Source organism: Equus quagga, chromosome 9 (genome assembly GCF_021613505.1).
Source record: "Equus quagga isolate Etosha38 chromosome 9, UCLA_HA_Equagga_1.0, whole genome shotgun sequence".
Classification (NCBI taxonomy): domain Eukaryota; kingdom Metazoa; phylum Chordata; class Mammalia; order Perissodactyla; family Equidae; genus Equus; species Equus quagga.
Window position 1 is genome coordinate 75,760,322 of NC_060275.1, and position 8,304 is coordinate 75,768,625.

An 8,304-nucleotide genomic window follows, 5' to 3' on the forward strand; every position below is an offset into this window, starting at 1 on the left:
TAGATTTGGCTAATGTGTTCTGTTCAGTGCCTATTTCAACAACCTCTCAGCTGCCTTTACCTCCAAGAGGTAAAATACACCTTTTCCAGGCTACCCATCGGGTACCTGCCATCACAGTCTTTGCAGACCAGATCTCAACTACGTCCACCTTTTCTCCAGGAGCAGAGGTATGACATTACATTGATGACATTCTCCTCCAAGAAGACTCATTTGATAACACTCATTTAGGATATACAGGTCCAACATCTTTTCGAACTTGGGGGTTCTGATGGCAACATACGCTTTATTTACAAATTTTACCTTCAGATTAAAATCAACAGGCACTCCTGTTAGTGCCATCAAGGGCTCCTTCACTAAAGAGACTGGCAACCTCTTGTCATGCCTCCTGGAGTCTCCAGATCTTGCCAATGACTTCTAATGCAAGAAACTGCCCCTCTCATGAGCTTCAGAATATACTGCATTAAAACAAACAAAAAAAAGACCCGCTGGGCTCTCCGGAAAATAGAGGCTCTTACAGACCCTAAGCCTATGACCTTCCATTCCCAGCTGCCTGCTAAGCCTCAGATCATAGAAACAGCACACCAGAAACTTAGCATAGCTCCCCAGGCCTCCTTAAGACAGGATAGAACCAAACCTGGGCTCTCTGGCATATTCCACCTGCAGGAGGAGGTGGCTTCCCCTGTCCACAGTCCCTTGCCAGATGCCGTGATGCTGGAGAATGTCATCCCTCCCCCAAACCACTTGGCTACCTGGGAAGCCACTTGGGACTAGCTGCAGGAACAGCAATGGGAGTACCTGGACTATGCAAATCCGCTGCTAACCGTCATACATGATGGAGCTCCGTGGAATGTTGCTGCTTTCCATCTGTTAGCCAGGACATCCCTAATAAAAGACAAGACTCAAGAAACAACACAACACTTGGCCAAACTTCAGGCAGTCATCTTAGTGCTGGCCGCTCTGGCCAACAAGTAGCCCTGTCTTCACGTTTATTATAAACTGTTGGGCCATTGGCTAAAAGTTTTCCCTTTCAGAGAGAAAAAGAACTCTGGGACCCTCTTGCCTCACAGATATCCAAAATATAAATCAAAATCACACATCTCCACTTATACTAAGGCCACAGTACACAGCCTTACCAGACACTTCATATTACTTTCGGAGTTACAGACATTACTGTTAATAACCAAGACACATTTTACTTCTCAAAATACACAATGCTAGTCTCTTGGAAAAGAGATTCAATAGAACTTTCATGTTCCTAATAGGTCTCAAATAGCTGATTTAATTAAGAGACATAATGGTCTTCTCAAATGACTCCTTTTCAACTTCCGGTCAGGTAAATGGACCCCTAAATGGTCTTTCTTGCTCCAGGCCTTAGTCTCTCTTAATTCAAGTCCCCTTGGCCAATTTACACCTCACACCAACTTTAAGAACTTTCTCATCACCCTTTGTTATATTTAAAGGAGGAGGTGCATTGTCTTCATGTATATAAAGACTCATTGTAGGGACTGGCACTGCTTGGCAAAAGCCATGCTGTGGTAGGCGCCCCACATATAAAGGAGGAAGATGGGACATGGATGTTAGCTCAGGGCCAGTCTTCCTCAGCAAAAAGAGGAGGATTGGCAGTAGTTAGTCAGAGCTAATCTTCCTCACACACACACACACACACACACAAAAAGACATTACATATGAGGCACTTTTTATAATGCCTTCCCCATCTTTATAAGTTTTTTATCATTCCCCCATCCCAGGAGGGCTGTAGGCCAGATCAAGGGCGCATACTCTCCTGGGACCCATTAACCAGATCGACCATGGACCAGACAGCTGCTCGTCTGATATGGGATCCATTTGAGCTTAAACTTCCACCAAAAAACAAAAAACGCTGTCAGATGCATTTACATACCTTTCTGTTGACTGTTGGTCTTATTACTGCTGATCTGGATGCTTTCATGAATTTACAATCTGGAGGCCCAAATCCTCTCAATAAGCTATTGTTTCAACCAAACATGGCCAATGCTGAGACCCACATCACCTCGAGTGGGTACCCTCTTGGAAAGGATACTCTAGTCCCACATCCCAGATGATATCACACCAATGCACGACCTCAACGTTGGAGATGACATCACCCTGGACACTAAAACCTTGGCCCCAGCAATGCCCATGGCCTCCTCTCCTAAGGCACAGATTGGACCCGAGACAGTTTTGCTTTTCTCCCTTTGATATTAGGGATCCCATTACACTTCTGAGCTTACTGTCTGCTTACTCCATGATCCTGCTGTACTCCTTGTTCTCTGTCAAAAGGCATACCCTACACTCCCTGCCTTAAGGGAATCTGATAGAGGTTACTTCTATCTGTACCATTCTAAATATTACTGGAGATTATTGCTTTCCCTGGAGTCCCCTGCCTCATATCAGTCAAATCGTTCAACCCTCTGGGGAGAGGACCCCCTACTTCCCAAGGCCTTTTCCCACTCTCACCCGGGGTCTCCTACCATGACCACTGCAACCACTCTTTCCCCTTGGTTACACACAACACCATTAACCTTTACATTTACTTTACTAACATATCATTTCATATCCTCCAACAAAATAACTGCTGGACTTGCCACCTTGATATATATATAGAACATATTTTTAATACACTTTACAACTCCACAAAGATATTGTTAGAAACTCTAAGAATTTCAGTTCTGTTTTCTTCGTTAATGTTATATGAATAGAAAATCTAGTTATAGGATGGCCTACAGGGACTCCTCTACTTGTATTCCTCCTTTCTACTTTCATAGTAAAATGTTTTCTACACTGTTTAGGGCAGCTGATGCCCTACTCTTTAAGTCTCCACTAGTGTCACCCCAAAGACTCCTTAAATGAGGCCCAAGCATCACAGAAAATGACTACATTTTCGTATTTTTTGTATTCTTGATACGCTGGCATTTAGGGCCTTGATCCTGGTGACACTGCCCCTCCTGGGACTAACTAATTCCCAGGGATAGCAAATGACTCCACTGGGAGTAAACTTTTGATACACAAACCAACCAGTCCACAGTGCACACCCCAACATCTCCTTTATCAAACTCTCACACACCAAGCCGATATTCTCCCTGCCCTCAATCACTCCAAGGCCAGGAATCAGATAAACAGAGACCACCCCTATAGCCCAGAGCCCACCAAAATTATTCAAACTATCCAATCCTAAATTTACTCAGTGTACTTACGCTTCCTCGGCCATTCCTTCCCATAAAAACCTCAATAAAGTCTCTGAGCCATGTTCTGTCCTCTGCCTGCCTGTCTCTTGACCCACCCTGGTCCCTCCCCCTGTGGCCCTGCATGGGACCGTGTGCCGTGCCTCCTGGTTCTAGGGATCTGTGAGTATAAACTTTATCCTTCATGACAATCATTTCCATGTCTGCATGACTCAGAACAAATCCCAGGTACAAATTTTAACACACTAAATCATTATTTCTATTAACTGCACAATACTCCATCTTGTGTATGTACCACAATTTTTTTCCAGCCAGGCCCCTGTTTAGGGCCACACGTACAGTAGTGAAGATTGTGACGTGCACTATATTTTCCTTAGGTGATCTATTTGGGTGATACACTTTAGTCATTGAATGTGATCTTTTCCTCTGGCACAGGAAATGATAATTTTGCTGAGTATAGGATTCTTGGGTTGTAGTCCTTTTCTTTCATTAGTCTGTAACTATTATCTCCACTTTCTTCCAGCTTTCATTATTGCAGATGAGAATTCCAAAAACAGTTTTATTTGTTTTCCCTTTGTAGGAAACTCATTTTTTATAGCTGGAAGCTTGTCAACTGTGAGATTTTTTTCTCTTTATCATTAGAGTTACTTAATTTTATCAAGATATCTGGTGTCTCCCTGCCCACCCCATCCCCATCCCTTCCTGGACCTCTTGTGAGCTCTTTCAATCTGAAGCCTCAAGTCTTATCTCAGCTCAGGGATATTTTCTTCTAATATTTGTTTAAAAGTTGCTTCTCCTCTGTCTTTTCTTCTTCTCTGCATCACCTAGTAATTGCATGTAAAGTCTACTTTGATCTCTCCTTCGTAGTCTTATCTTTTTCTTCCTGCTTGCCTTTTTCTTTTAATTCTAGAACAATGCTTGGCAGGTAGTAGGTGTTCAATAAATACTTGCTTTGTTGTTTCTGTCCCATACTTTGAAATTTTGCACTTGATCCGCTAGGTCACTAATTCAGGCCTGACTATGATCATCAGGAGAGACTTTTTAACTATTGTTTTATTCTCCTTCCCACCCTAAACTTTGTTTTGTTTTTAAACACTTGCAGAAATATATTGGAGAAATATAAGAGGTCTACAGAGGCTTCCACTTGAAACTTTTTAAAAACTGTTTTATTCAGTTGATATTTGTCCAGCCCTATGACAGTATATATCAATGACCTCATTACAAAGGTAATGGTCACCTGTGACTTCTCTCCAATGCCTTTACGTTTTGCAGATTTTCCTTCCACAGTGTCTTGGTTAACAGTATGCATCTTTTAGTCATGTAAGATGCTTGTATCTTGCCTTTTTCAAAGGACACTTATGCCAGTAGTTTACCTCACCTCAAACTGACCCCAGTTTTAAGTAATGACATTCATGGCACATTCATGAAATGCCTCGTTTTAAAAAATATATAGAAACAATAAATGCACGTGTTTTATTGACATATCCCTAAACCTGTGTTTAACAGCAAGCCTGAAAATAATATTATTGATAAGCTTTTATATTTCCTACCAAGACTTTTCTTTACAATCAATTAAGGAAACACCTTAATAGAGAAAGAAGTCTTCTCTTCAAGTGAAGGATTCTTTCTGTTCAGTTTATACCAAAAAAGCCCCTTTTAAACTAAAAACCTTTAAAGAAAGCTCTGAAGACAAACCCTTAAATTGTACCAATTTTATTAACAGATAAAAATAACTTCAAAATGAAGACTCTTCAGTAAGGGACACAAAGGTATGTAGAGACTACTATTGGTGAGACACCAGCAAACAAAAACTTTTAGCTCTGTTATTTAAAATCTGGATGAGACAAAAATAGAAAAAGCCTGTCTCCACAAACTAACCTCAATTATCGTTCAAAGAAATGTCACCATCTCACAATGGAAAGAAACCCCTCAAATTAGATCTTAAACTAATGGCTGCATAGTTCTAACTCAGAACTATTTCATTACTGTTCAGTTATATACCAATACTTGATTATTTCTATAACAATGATATAACTACTGAAGATTAGAAAAGCTAAAGATATTTCTGTAAGTTATAATTTTTATAAAACAAATACATTGATAAATTCCCCTTTTTTTAACTGTTTTCTCTATATTCAGATGCTATTTACTGAGCCTGAATTTAAAAACTCTTGAGTATCATTAAAATAGCAAACTTAAAATCAGTCAAACCTTATCAGAAATGAACCTGGCAAAAAACCTGGCATCCTGGGGATTTTTGCCTTTCAAAAAGTATAGCAGGGAAAGCTAATTACAGAAAGGAAAATGATCACTTTGTTTTGTATTATGATGAAGAGTCCGCACATCTGAAAGTTAAATCTAATGCTAGGATAGAGTTGGTTCTTCTGTTTTAACTCTGGGAAAATATTAAACTCAGGGGACATATCTAACAGCTCAATCACGAATATGGCTTTTCTTCTTTCCAAAGAACACGTACAGCCTGTGCTGCCTGGAATCACTGTACTAAACCTTGGTGCCTAGAATGAATTACAAGTCACTGATTGTAATGCAAGCTTGTCTATCTTACTAGCTGTGTCAGCAACATCCTCAAATACAGGAGCATAGTTCTTTCGCAGATTTCTACACACAGAGAATTAAGAGAGATCACAACACAGTCGTTTGTTTTACTATTTCCCTTGGTTTTTTCTATTTTTTAATTGTCCAATTAAAAAAAAAGCAGAAAGTGAGCTAGACGGCAGCAAAAGAACTATGCTCCTGTATTTGAGGATGTTGCTGCCTTTGTGGCAAGAGTTAGCAACAGCACTAAATTAGGGCCTGTTAACACCTTTCTGTTCAAGCACCAGCAGAAGCAAGAGAGCTACCATTTCCCGGGTGGCTCACACTCAGCTCTCCAGCTTCTCTTCCCCCCGTACAGAGGCATCATCCACTGTTCTGTGAATGTGTAAGCATACTGTGAAAGCTGCGCTAACGTGAGGAAATAATATTCCTAATAAGACTTTGTGAATTGAACTATTAACTATTTTTATCGTACTAATTTAATGTTTTCTACATATATTATATGTGAAAAATTTTGTCAGAATTTCAGTAATTACTGTGAAAAAAAGGTATTAAAAATAACTCAGTGACAATCATTATAACATTAAAAAACAAGCGTAATGGTTTCATAAAGAAATAAATAATAAACAATAGACTGGAAATCAAAAAACCTGAGTCTTAATCTTAGTTTTACTACCAAGTAAACAAGTGAATTCGAATAATATTTTTTTAATTTCTTTTTCTCATTAGCTAAAAAAAAGGAAGGCGGTAGAAAACTGGAATATAAAATTGTTAAATTCATTCCTGCTCCAAAACCACACATTGTAATATTTAGAAAGCATTTAAAAATGGTATTCACTGTATGAAATACATAAATAAGTAGAGGTTTATATTTAAGATTAATTGAAGGCAAAGGTGGTGTCTTTATAAAAGTTTAATGAGAGCCAGCCCTGACGGCCTAAGGGTTAGAGTTTGGTGTGCTCTGCTTCAGTGGTGCGGGTTCAGTTCTCAGGTGTGGAACCATACCAGTTGCCTGTCAGTAGCCATGCTGTGGCAGCAGCTCACATAGAAGAACTAGAAGAATTTACAACTATACACAACTATGTACTGGGGCTTGTGGGGGCAGAAAGGAAGAAAAAAGGAGGAAGATTGGCAACAGATGTTAGCTTAGCGCAAATCTTCCCCTGCAAGAAAAAAGAAAAGTCTCATGAATTATCTTATACTGAATGAAAACTCAAATTCTAATGGAATGAACATGCTGTTTTGCCTAAAACTTTTTTTTTTTTGAGGAAGATTAGCCCTGAGCTAACTACTGCCAATCCTCCTCTTTTTGCTGAGGAAGACTGGCCCTGAGCTAACATCCATGCCCATCTTCTTCTACTAAACTAAAACTTTTAAAGTTTCCATCCAAATTATTATGGAACGGCCACTGATTAGGTGTTTGATTTATCAAGTTACTTAGTCTCCCTGAGCTACTTTCTTCATTTGTGGAAAGGGAATAAAATACACCCTACAGAGTTGTAAGGATAAATGAAATAAAGTTCTGACATATAAGAATTGTTCCGCTAATAGAATTCTTATTACTTAAAATCTCAAGATTATTGGGCTCTGAGCTCTTATCAAAATTCTCTCAAATTTCACCTCCTCAGGACATGGTCTGCTTATTTATTTTGTCCTTCTCTCTCCTCTAGAATGTACACAGTATGAGGGCAGGGATTTTGTCTATTTTGTTTACTGCTGCATCCTCAGCACCTAGAACACTGCTTGGCAAATAGAAGATGCAAAAAATATATCTCGTATGTATACTGAATTAATTAGTGAACGACATCATTACCAAGCACTTAACCGCGAAACAACAATTCTACTCACAATTTGCAAATGATAAAGTGCTTAATTGATTGTGTTATTTTGTAATTTACTATGTACAAAGTTTTAAGAGTTATTCAATATTAGTTACTAACAGGTTTGACATTAATCTCGTAGTCTTTCTTCTCACAAAATGGCGAAGGGTCCTATTCTCAGGGTTGCTATTGGCCTGTACAGCCAACATAGATCCTCCCTGAATCTTTCAGAGGGCTGTTGCTGTACTGGGGACTTACCTTGTGAATCTCAATAGTTGAACAAAATTAGGGGAGCTTTATGAAACCTCGAGTTCAGATTTCTCTATGTGGTCTTCTCCAGCTCTAGCCCACTCCCACCTGGTAACACTATGGTTGGACTGAATTTCTCCATTGCCTTTGGTTCCAAGTTCTGATCTTTCTTCTCTTGTGTCCCCCTACTATGGAAAAAGGACAAATATTTCTGGAAATTTTATACATTTCAGGTCATTGATTATCTTTGTACTCAGGAGGAATGCAGGAAAGGCAAGATGAGGACTCACAATCTCACATGCTCATAAAGGGCAAGAAAACATGGTAAATGAGTGAAGGGGTGGGGGTAACAAGAATCAAATATGAGAATTATCATCATATCCTTGATTGTACTTTGGTACAAGCATGTGACATAAATATACAGTATTAGGGATTAAATTTTATGATGTAACATTCAAATAACAAATTAAAAATAAGTA